Source organism: Aphelocoma coerulescens, chromosome 2 (assembly GCF_041296385.1).
Source record: "Aphelocoma coerulescens isolate FSJ_1873_10779 chromosome 2, UR_Acoe_1.0, whole genome shotgun sequence".
NCBI lineage: Eukaryota > Metazoa > Chordata > Aves > Passeriformes > Corvidae > Aphelocoma > Aphelocoma coerulescens.
Window position 1 is genome coordinate 125,686,977 of NC_091015.1, and position 12,579 is coordinate 125,699,555.

The 12,579-nt window shown below is 40.1% G+C and overlaps 1 long non-coding RNA gene across 3 annotated transcripts in view; it reads left to right on the top strand.

Annotated features, from left to right (window-relative positions):
• Window positions 1–12,579, top strand: part of LOC138105088 (uncharacterized) — a 128,140-nt gene that overhangs the window by 58,417 nt on the left and 57,144 nt on the right. For 2 of the 3 annotated variants that reach the window (XR_011148379.1, XR_011148381.1), the window contains exon 1: window positions 6,137–6,225. The exons of the other annotated variant lie outside the window; for it this stretch is intronic. This is a non-coding gene — a long non-coding RNA (uncharacterized lncRNA). Of the gene's footprint in view, window positions 1–6,136; window positions 6,226–12,579 lie in introns of those variants that run through there. 3 annotated transcript variants of the gene reach the window in all.

A 12,579-nucleotide genomic window follows, 5' to 3' on the forward strand; every position in this document is an offset into this window, starting at 1 on the left:
CTTCCCAGACTGAAAGGAGTTTGGCACCATCAGCTTATGCTGTGGCCCAAGTCCTACAATTGGATGAGCAGAGTAGAAGTTCAGCCTGGTCTAACAGAAACAAGATTTATGCTTATATTGCTCAGAAAATCTAGATAAGGAAGGGTGAGCAAAATATAGCCTAGGTCTGATATTAGACCCTGACTATCACAAAGACCACCACACTACCCCCATCCCTGACTGCTGCTCTGGAAGGATCTAGTGAACAAAAGCCAACAAAACAGCATAAAATTGGGGGACAAAAGCATGATGTGGCCTGTCCCTTAGTGAGGTCCCATTGTCTGCAGGGATCTGACAGGATGATATACTTTGCAGTCAGCACTTGCTGCTCCCTGTGGTGTGGTACAACCTGTTTGTGAATTACATGTATATTCTTGTACAAAGTCTATGAACGTGCACTGAACTCCTCTGCCTTTTCATCTCCTGTGCAGGGTACTTGCAATGTTGTTCTCATTTTCTAATCAATTGCACTTGTTGCTTGGGGGCCTTTGCCTTCATGTTGCTACACTGTACTAGATGTCACATCTATTTCTAGACACCAGTAACTATTGCACTTGGTAGAAGGCACATTTCAGAAGTCTTTTTCCTTTCCTTCCCTTCTAAAAGGCTGTTGTGTTCAGTGAGAATGAACTTTGCTAGCATTTCTTCTTCCTGCAATAATGATAAATTTCTAGAATGTTGCAATATATATACCTGACTATTTCTGACTTTTTTACATGCATTAAAATTGCCTTTTAATGACTATAATTTGGATTGAAACATCACTCTGTTTTGAAGTTCTTTCCAATGTCTCATTCTGATGTAAAATGTTCAATTTAAAAACAAGTCAAACCAAAAAGAAATTCTCCCATAACTGTGATCTCACAGTTCAGTCTAATCAGTCACTCAGTCACTATTGTTGAGATTGTTAGAATAAGAGAAAGAGATTTTCTTGCCTGAATAAGCTAATTATGAGACCTGTTTCAAAGTAAAGTATCTCTAGCAAAAAATTGCCCATGACTCTGTAGACTGAGGCATGAGAGCCCATTTCTTCCTCATCAGAGCGAGCTTGACTGTTTTTTTAACATATGTGGGGTCAGACATCACTGTTCTGGACAAAGACATGAAAATGATAGTGAAGTCAGTTGTTTCTTTCAAGCATTGTACTTGCTGTGTTAAGAGAATTTCTTTATGTTCATAAGTTATTTTTTGTGGCAAGAGAATTACATCACAATTACAGAACACAGCTACCAAAATATTTCCTCAGTACCTCTGAGATGAGCAAAACTATTATTTGTTTTGGCCACTGGATGGTTCTAAACTCTATTCTGAGCCCTTTAATAGGCCTCCCCATCCACAGTTCTAAGATCCTTACAAAGGAAGATCCTTACAAAAGTTCTAAAGATCCTTACAAAATTGACAAGGAACATTTATTTCCGTAGTTTGTAGGACAAAAGGGGACGGAAATACAGAGAAAGAGGAGGAAAATGTGCCCAAGCAGTGTGCCTTTGTGTGGAAGTTGAGCATAATTTGGGTGAGAAGCAGACAGTCCTCAAAGTTGGTTCTACGGCCAGAGTGGCTATCTAGGAGAAAGTTGGACTGAACTCTTCTTACATGTCTTATTTTGGCAATATTTTATATATACTGTAAAGGCAAACCAAAAATGATACTGAATGCAACCAGGCAGCAAATAGCAAAGAACTGTGTTCAAAAGTCTTCTACAACCAAGTTAGTCTCTTACTTGAATTATCTTACATCTCTTCATTAGATCTTACGCTCATGAAGTAAAACTACATGGTTGGTGGTTCAATTAGTCCCTTAAAATATTTCCAACACATCCTTTTTGCCATTCTGTAACATGCACCTGAAACATCCATGAACATGAAATCCAGTCCTTGAAATTTTTGCCTGCTACAGAATCCTTCTCCAGGACAGTGATGAGTTACTAGAAAAGACACTGATGTAGGAGTCTCAGCTTAAATCCTCTATTCCAATGAAAACTGATTTTGTACAAAGAACAAATTAGCTATTAGCAGTCCAAAGAGTGTTCCTGTGGCACAGTTCACCTGATGGACTTAACACTTCCCTGGGAGTTAAGAAACATAAGTTCAAGACCTTATTCTGAAGCAGGTAGAACTGAAATATGAACTCAAGTTTTCCCACACTCTGGTAGGTGACCTAACCAAAAGGGCAACCTGGGACAGTGTTTCCACAGTTGTTCCAAGTTAGTTGTTTGTCTGTCCCCACCCTCTGCCAACCCCACCTCATATTTTGACCAAAAAATGATCATCATCCTGTGAAACTTTTCCTAAAACAAATCTAGTGAAAACTCACACAAATAGTTTTGGTTTCAAGGAATTTGTTTTTTTTTAAATAAAAAAAACCCCAAACCAAACAAGTACCCAAACACTGAATTGAAAGATTTCCAACAGGCTCTGCTTTGGTATTGTGTGACTGGACTATTTCCTACGAAATTAGAAAAGTAGTCTGTGTGCCTGTCATTCATGCATGCCTTCCATTTAACTAAGTAACAGTGTTTTGTATGCCTGGAGATACACTAGGATTCACCAAATGACCACAAATTCTATTGTACAGTGGAGCAGAATTCTGCCCTCATTTGCTTCTGTAGCAGTATACTAAATAGTGTATTTGCCTTTTATTTTAGAAAGCTGAGGGAGAAAGAGAAGCTGACAAAATGACCAGGAAGTTTTCAAAGATTAATGAACTTTCAAGCAGATTACATAGGCATAAAAACCAAATCAGTAATGTGTAAAAACCAAACCAGTAATGTGTTTGTAAACTATTTCAGTATTCTTATTGTGCTCCCAGAATGAGGTATTTTAACATTTATGGGCATGGTGGCCCTTGAGGCATGAAACTTTCTAAGAAATACTGATGAGTTTCTAAGCTACAAACTCAAATAGATAAAGAGGCAGTGGAAAATGAAGTGAACAAAATGAGCTCAGATCTCTTTTAATGATGTTGTGTATGATCACTATTAAACTATACCTTTGACGTTATTAAGGCATGTTAACAGACTCTGACAGAGTTGTGAAACAGGCCATTTTCCACCTTTTGTGGTGCCAAGGAAGAGAAGCTTTCTTCCCTGAAAACCTGAGGAAAAAGTCAGATGAATGCCCATGAGGAAGAGGTGCTGGAAGCCCTCATGTTTTGGGAGCTGTATGAGGTCCCGCGTGATATTCCCGCAACCATGCAGAGTGGCCAACCACCTCCTCTGGAAAAGCTGTTGAATCGAAATCTCAAGACACACTCTCCCTGCCTGTGTTCTGTTATTACTAACAGTCCTGGGAATCAGAATTGAATTATGGGGTTTCTGGTAGGCTTAGAGGAGAGAGGAAGAAAAGGTATCCCACCATCTCCCGTGCATCGCTGCCAGATGTGTGCTGCTCCCAGTCAGAAGTAATTTCAGTGCATGACTCATGATGTGCCGTTTCATTCTGTACTTGGTGCAAGGTTCCCTGAGCCTGCCAGCTTTCCCTGTGACCAAAGTGCAAGTGTGATTCCCACCTAAATTTTTCCTCAATTAGCAGTTTTAATAGAGTGTCGGCAGTTCCACCCATTTGTGAATGTCAGAGCAAATATCTTGACCCTCAGTCATTGTTAACTTTTAAACTAAATATAGAAAATTTCATTCTACTCACTTCTTGTAGGAGAGATTCAGCTTTACATCCAGTCTATGCAAGAAAAATGAATGAAACTTGTTAATAGAATCTGGCAGTACTACTAAGTTCATTATATGACTCTGGTAATGGTGATGAGAAGACAGAATGAATATTGTCCTGTTAAAGGAGTTTGCATAAAATTTTTAAAAACCCACATAAACGTGTTATTTAACGATTTCAACTAATTTCAAGCTCAGAGATCAAGAAAGATGTCAAAGAAAAAAATTTGGCCCTGAATATATATATTTATTAAAGATGAGTGGCCAGTGTTCAGACATGCATATCTAACTTTGAAGGTATCAGTTGGTTTCTAGGTAGGTACAAGAACTAGAGCTAATTGTGTGTCCTTTTATTGATTATTCCCCAGAGGACATTTCAACATTTAATGACAATCTGAACAGCTCAAAATTTTAGACTGGGAAATAGAGGGTTAATTTTAAGTGATCCATGACAATATGTGTAGTGAAGTGTTTTATGCCTGAGCTTTTTGCTATACATCAGATTTCTTCACTAGCATGCATCTGAGGAATAGGATCATCATATCTCTTCCTTCTTGCCACAAGCAGTGTGTTGTCTGAGTCCTTGGCTAGAAGGCCTATTCAGCCTTGCAAATTTCAGCCTTGCAGCTGAAAATTGAAAATTATTTCAGGTTCATTTTGTTGCTGAATGGTTCCTCTGTCTGGTCACCTGGAAGCTGATGTTTTCTGAAGATAAGAGAAACTTCAGATGTAAAAATCTTGCTAAATCAAGAGCTCTAGTTATCTGTCAGAATGTATTTTGTATGGAAAATTTTCAACTAGCTATAGACAAATTCTATTTCTGTGCTGGCAAAACTCCTCATAAGAATGAAGAGAGTGTACATAAAGCAGCAGGCCCAGCCATTAGATAAAAGGGTCTTGTAATGGGTTAAGTTAACTTTAAAATTTGCTTGCTAGTTGGAAGGTATAATAAAACATATCCCCAAATCAAGAGACAGCCAGCACGTCTAATTTTAGGGTTACCAGCTGTTTATATTTGGTGATGCCTGTCATTACAGAACAATTTCTGTGTCTGTGGCTAGAGATTCTAGTGCCAAACTGAAGAGTAATAGAGAGAGAGGAGCAGTGTAGATTGGTTAACCTTTTTTTTTGTGGCGAGCAGATTATCTGCTCATCGGTCTTACACTGTTAATGGGTACTGGCCATCGTCATAGCTAGTTGGCTAAAACCAATCCCCAAATTAAATTTTCTGCCTGTGTGAGCAAGACTGGGCCTTCTGTGCTATGAGATCAAAATGGGAGACAGACAGAAAGAGGGGAAAAAATGAAATTTGGCTGAACCACTTATATAATTGAGTAACTCAGTATGTTAGTTGTTTTATGATTTTTATTGGCCTTTTTAATGCCTAAGTGAGCGATATATGTTGCCAGATTATAATGTCATCTGGTACTTTTGTGGTATCCCCACAAGCTGGGAAAGTCTCATGAGAAAGCCAAATGTCATAGTTTGTTAGTTCTATAAAACACCAGAATGCTGCAAAACTATGAGGAAAACATAAAATCATAATCTCTTCTGTATTTTCATGGTTATTGTCCTCTTTGAAAGGGCACATTTCTGAGAGGCCTTTGGTATAAGCCTTTCATGAGACATTTACAAGAACCTTCATATCAGTTCCCTCTGCCACAGTTTATACTAGGACTTTGCTAAGAAAGCTTGTTGCTTCAGCCTCCTAATGACTTTTCAGAGATACTAAGATTTCACAAAGTCCTTATTCCCCAGAAAAATTCTGGTGAGATGCCTTTTGCTTGTGTAAACACCCAGTTCATCCTAAACTTAACTGAGTGAGAAGATTCACTTGGAGTTAGTAGGGCAACTCTGGGGACATTTTTCTGGGTTTTTTTGTAGAACAAAAGACAGCCTCTGAAGCTGAAAGTTTATCTTTAAGAATACCTTTAAAAATACCTGTAACAGCAATTATTGCTGGTGTTACAGGAGCATGTGGTTCTTTCATCCAGTGTGAATCCTAACATACTACCAAGTATGGAAAAGGTATGCCTTTGAGAGAAACTGGAGTTTAAACAGACAAAAAAACCATGTGCAAAATGGAGAAGCAAAGCCATATTTCACAGCCAGGAATCTGATGGAGAAAGAGACTGAATAAATGTCTCAAACTTTTCACAATAAATTATTACTGCTCTAAGAAAAATCCTTACGTGGATTATGAGAAGTATCAAAAATAGTATCAAAAAATAGTGTGGCCAGCAGGACCAGGGCAGTGGTTGTCTCACTGTACTCGGCACTGGTGAGGCCAAACTTCAAGTGTGTCCAGAAAAGCTGGTGAAGGTCTAGAGAATTAAGTCGTATGAGGAGCAGCTGAGGGAGCTGGGGTTGTTTAGCCTGGAGAAAAGGAGGCTCCAGGGAGACTTTATCACTCTCTACAAACACCTGAGAGGAGGCTGTAGACACATCAGGGTCGGTCTCTTCTCTCAGGCAACAAGTGGTAGGACAAGAGGAAATGGCCTCAAGTCATACCAGGGGAGGTTCAGGTAGGACACCAGGAAGCATTTCCTCATGGAAAGGGTTGTTAAGCATTGGAATGGACTGTCCAGGGAGGTGGTGAAGTCAACATCCCTGGAGCTGTTCAAGAAATGACTGGACATGGCACACAGTGCTATGGTCCAGTTGAAAAACTGGTGATTGTTTAAAGGTGGGACTCAATGATCTGGGAATGTAAACCTGCAATGATTCTGTAAAGTAGCTTTGTCGAGATTCATGAGAATTTGTAAATGAAGATTTAGCCTTAATTAACATTTTTATTATTCTTTTACCTGTCCCAGAATCAGTATTAAGCCTCACTGAATACATATTGAAAGCCTCAATGAAAACAGAGATTCACCCAAGTCAGTGAGCCAAAAGCTCACTGTCCATGCAAAGAATCTGGTTATAATGAATTTTCTTTTGCAGTGAGCAGAAAGGCAATAGGAAACTTCCAAGTGTGGTTTGTGCTGCTAGTTTTTTAAGGTATTTGAGTAGGGAAATCTCAGGCTTCTTTCAATGCAACAAAATGCCAGTGTTCCATTGATGTCCCCATAGACATTCAAAGATAAATATATTGCAACCCTATTCTCAGAAAAGATTGCTGAAGTCCATATTCTGTATACTGTGCAAAGCATTAGACAACCAAAGAGTCCTACTCAGCAACCAGCAACTTTTCCTGAATTGCAGTAGTGCATTAGTACAAAACTAACTTATCCCTTTTAGGACTCTTTCTTGTGTGGGTAGATTGACACAAAAGCTCATTTGTTCTGTGCTAACTTAATGTTGATTTCTACTCATTCTCACTATGGTCAAGGTAGAAGTTTTCTTTTAAAAATCAAGAAAGGAAAACAATTTATGCAAGTTGTAGTGGAAAGTCTGTAGTAGATGACTAGGAATAGACATACCTTAACTACAAAATCATTTTGTTATGTTGTAGGATTAGAATGGGAGTCCATTCTCTGATGTGAAAACCTCCAGTCACTGCCAGCTATTTTTTTTTTTTGTTTCTAGTGAAGGATTCATTACTATTCTATTTGGTGAGAATTATGAATGGAGAAAAGTAAATAATTTACATTGGGCACACTTTTTTCCTTTCACAGTTCCTTCTTGTTTTCTGCTAACTTTTATGTGCATTTTGTGTTCATTACTTACACCGTCTTACTCACATTAACTTCCCTTGGGTGTGACAGTGACACTGAATTGGATCATAGTGGCAGCAGGAGTTTGGGAGCTGTCAGCTCTGTAAAGTATGGCAGACAAATAGGAAGCTCTCTGCCTTTGTACTGGTTTTTACCTGAATTGTGCTTGGCATGTCTGTCCAATTTCCAAGAGAAACACAAAGTATGGTATGGCCGGCAGGCATGGTCACAACAGGTTACAGTGAGGTATGTCATTTCAGAGCATGCAATTTCCTCTTTGAGTCATTTTGCAAGAAAGGTTGAATCACTACATCCTCTTCTCTAACTGTGGTTCTGCCTCAGCATATCAATGCCATGACTAGATCTGAGATGGATGCACCTTTGTAATGTTAACAGGAGGTGAATGCCACACACTACAGCAGAACGACTGGCCCCTTTGCAAAGCTTTTGGAAGAAGTCAAAAAACATGCAAAGTGCATTTGCAACTTTCACAACTGATCAGGCATGGAAACTGCTAGGCAAATAATATGGGATCTGAGTCATGAAAAAGAAATGAAAATAAAATTACTAACCTGTTTTGTTTTGCTTTAAATTTGACATGTGAAGAGCTGAAGAATTCTGTCTCACAGTTGTTCAGGGAACCAGATTCAAACCATGCTGACCTGCTCTATCAAAGGACAAATTAGCAGCATGACTTGCTGTTTTCAGATGTCTCTATTTGCCAGTCAAAGCCCAAACAGCTCTTTCATTTGGTGGGGTCCTATTTGTTCAGAGTTTTTGGAATTCTCTGTGTCACTAAAAATGCAGCTTTGACATCTGACATTCGTTTCTTTTTTCAGCATTTCCACAGAAAGGTAGCAGAAATTCCCAGTGGCAGCTTCCCAGAGCTGAGGGACTACCTCATAGTGGATAGTTCATTTGTTATGCAGCATCTGGGATTCTTTTCAGCGTCTCCAGTTACTGGCCTGATCCAATTTCCATTAACATCAAGTATAAGGTTCCCATGACTTCAGTGGGACCAGAACTAGATCCTAAACTTCTGTTGACACTAAATATTGGAACAGAAAGTGGGCTATGTTGCTGAGTTTCATGTAGAACAAAACAGATCCAAAACTCTATGTTCATAAGCCATAAAGGATAGACAGAATGTAAATACATGATGTTGCTGAGATTTTTTAAAAAATTTTTTTCTTGTTTATTTTTTACAGTGTTTGATGTCTAACATAGTAAAGAAAAGGACTTATTAGTCTCAGGATCATGAACTTCACATTGTCATACCATCTTCCTACACATGTGAAAGGATGGTATCTGTTAATAGTCTGATGTCTGTAAGATAAATCAATGGCAACAGGAAAAGACAGCTCCATTAGAAACAAATGGCTCTAACACAATATCTAGTGACAGGTATTTGCAGTCCTTTGGAGGCACCATTTCAATACAAACTGTGATTATACATGATATTTGGGAATGGTGACTTGTCACTTGTAAATGGAGATACTGTTATGGAGCAAGAATTGTCATAAAAGACATTTAGTTTAAGGGCAACCTCAAAGCTGAGGCTGTTTTTTATTAAGTACTCTCTTCTTAATGTATGGAGCTATAGCCCAGCTGCTTATTGGCAATACATAGAATCATAAGCAGTGGCAGAACTACTCCCTTTATAATGTCCTTGGGACACAAGCAATGTGATCATTATAAAATGGTGCACTTAGAAGCTTAACACATGCAGTATAATTTTGGTTTGATGTACACTGTGTAGGAAAAGATTATGTGCATAATGAGAGTGAAGTCATCTACTACTTGAACAGAGAGTGCCTTGCCAAGTGAGCTCCCTCCCACAGGGATCCTCCGGAGTACAGCAGGGTGAAATAGTTTGCTCAGAGCCTGTTCTTGAGAAAGGCAGATGATTTTTGCTCATATAGTTATTCAAGTTAATTTCAATGCATAATTTTTCCTTGGAAAAAAAAAAATCAACAAACAAAGCACCCAAAACCAACCAACCAACCAAAGAAAAAATACAAAGCCAAACTCAAACCAAAAACATTTTTCATCCTTTTTAGTAACACTAGTGTTTTGGAGCCTTGAAAAATGTAATAAACATAACAAAAATGTGGACTTCAAAGTACTTGTCCCCACCCTGGAAACAGAGGAGTGCAAGTGGGAGTTTATCATGGTCTGGTTGCTCTAAATGAAATCCTGGTCTTGCCTGCTTATAAGATAAATCATGATTTGGGTTGTCCCAAAACATAATGGGCTTCTCTTTATCTACTAGGACTCACTCACTGACCTGTGAAAGCAACTTTGTGGCCTAGCTCAGACCAGGGGCCTTTTATTTCAGTTAGTCTCTAAAAACCTCCTGCTTTACACTACTCTCTGAACTCTGGCTTTGCTCCACAAGCCAGGATGGAGAATAAGTATCTTTTTGTGCCTGTTAGGGCACTTGAGGAGCCTCATGATTGCAAGAGTCTCTTCCTCTCCTGAGAATGCAATGTGTACTCATGTGGGTCCTTTTACAGGCTATGCAGAGTGGGACTAAGTTACTGTGCTTTTGCTTCCACATTATGTACTCAAGGCTTACAGTACTGTATGGAATTCTGTTGGGAAGGTTACAGAGGCTAGCTGCAAAATTCAGGTCTAGGCCTGGCTTCATATTTTAAACCTGCTAAGTCCAAGGTGGTTCAGAGCAAAAATATTTGCTCTGGCCTCTCATGGCTCTTTGCCTCTCTGTATGTGTGTCTGTGTATGTGTCCTAATTTGGGCTGGGATAGTTAATTTTCTTCTTAGTAGCTGGTACAGTACTGTGTTTGGATTTAGTATGAGAATAATGTTGATAACACACTGATGTTTTGGTTGTTGCTAAGTAGTGCTTTAAATCAAGGACTTTTCAGGTTCCATGCTCTGCCTGTGAGCAGGTGCACAAGAGGCCAGGAGGGAGCACAGCCAGGACAGCTGACCTGAACTGGCCAAATGGGTATTCCATGCCACAGAACATAATGACCAATGTATTAACTGGAAGGTATTGACTGGGAGCTGCTGGTCAGGGAACAGGCTGGGCATCAGTCAGTGGGTGGTGAGTGATTGTACTGTGCATCACTTCTTTCTCTTGGGTTTTACTCCTTTCTGTTTCTACTTGTCATTATTATTACAATATTCCAATTATTAAGCTGTTCTTATCTCAGCTCATCAGTTTTACCTTTTTTATCTTGATTTTTCTCCCTATCCCACGGCAGGTGGGAGGATTGAGCAAGTGGCTGCACAGGGCTTAGCTGATGATTGGAGTTAGCCCATGGCAGTGTGAATACACCAGACAGTCCATACAGTGTGTGGCTGTGTGTGTGCTTGTTTACCTCCCACCCACACATAAGACCGTGCACGTAGGTATAGTGAATACCATAAATTCAGAGATGCAGCAGCATTTATTCTTTCTATAAAAGAAGCAATTGGGTCATCTTTGTTCTATATGCTGCTTAATAGAATACAGCAGAAATATAGGCTGATGGGAAGACCTGATCCTCATGCCTTCTTTTAAGCAAATTGCTCTTGCAGCAAAGCCAACAGGTATAAAGTTTGTTCAGACAAAAAAAAAAAAAGGGCTCTTCAGAGGCAGTTTCAGGAGGGCATGTGAAGCAGAGGAGGCAGCAACATGGCAAGGGGGCCAAAGAGGCCCCCTCATTGTGCTCCTTCTCCACAGAGGAACACACCAGGCAGCACAACACAGCCAGGCAGTGTTTGTTGAAAGGGCAGGGTGGCTGCTGTTCACCCCATTGCTGTCTCTGGCTCGATGCAGTGGTTGAGGTGAAAGCAGGAGGGGATGTGGCACAGCTGCCTCACCAAGTATCACCACTTTCAAATTCCACTTCTTATCTCAGCCCTTCTTCCTTGTTGCTAATTACCACCTACTCCAAGATGTCAAGAACATACTCCCAGGAATAAACTGCTAGATAAACAAACCCCGGACAAACATCAAAGCTTAAAACAAACTGATAAGTCCCTTTGATTGATTTTAAGGGTCGGTGGGGAGAGGTGTGTTTGGATTGGAAGGTGCAAATGTTGAGCGGAGCAGCACCTGCTGCCTTGTGATCTGACCAAACCATTTGGCTTGAAAAGGCCAGGAGATAGGGAATCAGAAATCCATTTGGAGTTACAAAAGCAGCAGGGGAGGCTTAGATGAACAAAGGGGCTCTCCGGGCAGGGCCGTGTGCTGCTTTTTGTCAGCTTGGTATCACATTCCCTGTCCCAGCGTGACAGACAAATGCCAGGCCAGATGATGTGATACGATCAGCCTTGCTGGGATGAGGTCTGTACCTGTATTATATGATGGCAGCAGATGCTAATGCAATATGGGGGCAAGTGCAGAGTAAACCAAGGCTCAAAATTCTCAGCAAAAAATTATTTCCAGGTACCTGTGTCAGCAGCAGGGAAGGGAGCTGTTCAGAGACAAGGACAGGCTTGGCATGTGCCTGTGTATGGACTGAGCGCTTGTGAAAGATACTCAGTTGGAGAATAAAATGTGACAGCAGAGCTCCCCCACCCCTTCCCGGGCTTCCACAGGCTCTCAGACCTGCTGACCTGCTCTGCAGTGACTGTGCTTGCCTCGGCTGACGTAGGAATAGGAAGCCAGCTCATGCCTACTAAACCAGAGATTAGTAGAGAAAGCTTACAGAGGCCTAAATATGCCTAAGATCAAAGTGATACAATTTGCTGTGATAAAGCAGAATAGCTTTCCCTCTCTTAAGTTCCAATGCTGCAAAAATACTTCCATGCTTTTAACTAGACACATACAGTAATGCCTTGGTTACTGATGGGCTCTCCATGAGCTCAGTTAAGCAAGAAGGATTCAAGGACTCAGACTCCTACCAGCTAATTTTAAATACTTGTATTTATGCCTGAGGGTGCCTAGGGGTGTTTCAAATGTTGCAGTGATATGCTGAGGTGGATCTACACCACTCATGCTTTGGCAGTTCCTCTAAAGGTGACTCTCCATTGAGGAGACCAATTGCAGTAGAAAGGAACATAACATGGCTGGGAATTCTGCTTTGATTGTACTGTGCACAGTTAAAAGTGAAAAAGATGCAGCCTATACAGTTATTTTACTTACTTGTTTTCATGAGTAACTTAATTTTCTGATCTCTTAATAGAAGAAGTTAGTTTTGACCTAGGTTTTCTGGGAGGTTGTTTTTTTTTTTTTTTTCCTCTGGCAATGAGGGGAGAAAAAAAAAGAGG